The sequence below is a fragment of the Cynara cardunculus genome, unplaced genomic scaffold, assembly GCF_001531365.2.
Source record: "Cynara cardunculus var. scolymus isolate 2C unplaced genomic scaffold, CcrdV1 Un_Scaffold_5228, whole genome shotgun sequence".
Classification (NCBI taxonomy): Eukaryota; Viridiplantae; Streptophyta; class Magnoliopsida; order Asterales; family Asteraceae; genus Cynara; species Cynara cardunculus.
The window spans coordinates 17,941-19,432 of NW_020202298.1; the positions used below are offsets into that span (position 1 = coordinate 17,941).

The window sequence follows — 1,492 nt, forward strand, 5'->3', positions numbered from 1 at the left end:
GATTGGACGTGGATTCCGGGTGCCTGAGCGAAGGGGGAACTTGTACCATGAAGTCTTGAAATTTTGCTGGTTGTGTTCTTGTTCGAGTGGGCCTCATCTCGGGAGGATTGAAAGCAGCAAAATAAAATGAAATATAATAGGAAACAAAATAATATATGAAATCCTATAGATACATCCATCGATACTGAATCGGACCTCCAACTATCGCTTCACGTGCCAAATGTACCACAAGGTGTTCCACGGAATGAAAGAATCCCCATGGGAAGACTTTTTCCAACTTGAAGATAGTTTCCACTATACTTGTCTGCAATTGAAGCAAGTAGTCAATGTGTAACACCTTCGAGCATATTGCAAGAAAGAATGTGCACAACTCAGTGATAGCATCCCATATCGGAGTCGGTATCATCCCTTTTATAGAAAGAGGGAGCAGTTTTTGTATGAACACATGACAATCATGACTTTTGAAGCCATAAGAACTAGCATCTTCGACGTTTACTAATGCACCTATGTTAGAAGCATAGCAGTCTGGGTATTAAAGCTTCTTCAACCATTAAACACACCTTTCCCACCTGCTCTTTGTTCAATGTGTAGGAAGCTTTTCGTTTAAAGATTTTACTTCATTCCTCCCTCACATCCAACTTCGGTCGATTTTAGTACTCTTCAATTTCTTTCCTTGCTTTTATGTTGTCCTTTTATTTTGGGGTGTCCATAATAGTGTGAAAGATATTGTCAAACACATTCTTTTCAATGTGCATTACATCTAGGTTGTGTCAGATCAACAAAATGTGTCAATATGACAACTCCCAGAAAATGCTCTCCTTTACCCAATTGGAGGTTACCCCAAATCCCACATTTCTCACAAGGACATCTTGCCGTAGATCGCTCATTAGAGAAAGGAAAATCCAAAAATTCAACTATTTCGATTTGGAAAACTGAATTTATAGTCTCATTCCTATTTATTCGTTTATACATTCATCCTCTATCAACATTAGTCAACATAGTTACAAATTTATGAAATTATGTGTAAGTTTAATTAGTTGCTATATTTAGAATTATATAAACAAGTCCTAACCTTTGCCCAACAATTAGCAACCCATTTCTAGCACAAAATATACTTCAATTTTGTTTATAAATAAAAGTCATGTTTGCCCAACAATTGGCAACCCATTTCTAACACTAAATATACCTCAATTAGAACTATAAATACAAGTTCTAATGTTTGCCGAACAATTGGCAACCAATTTCTAACACAAAATATACCTCAAATTTCGTTTATAGATACAAGTCTTAACGTTTGCCCAACAATTGGCAACCCATTTCTAATGTTTATAAATACAAGTCTTAACGTTTGCCCAATAATTGGCAACCCATTTCTAACACAAATTATACCTCAATTTCGTTTATAAATACAAGTCCTAACGTTTGTCCAATAATTGACAACTCATTTCTAACACAAAATATACCTCAATTTCGTTTATAAATACAAGTCCTA

General features: G+C 35.5%; 1 protein-coding gene across 1 annotated transcript in view; it reads left to right on the forward strand.

The window, feature by feature from the left end:
• Positions 1–1,492, forward strand: part of LOC112504326 (probable LRR receptor-like serine/threonine-protein kinase At5g63710) — a 16,635-nt gene that overhangs the window by 8,634 nt on the left and 6,509 nt on the right. The window lies entirely within an intron of this gene.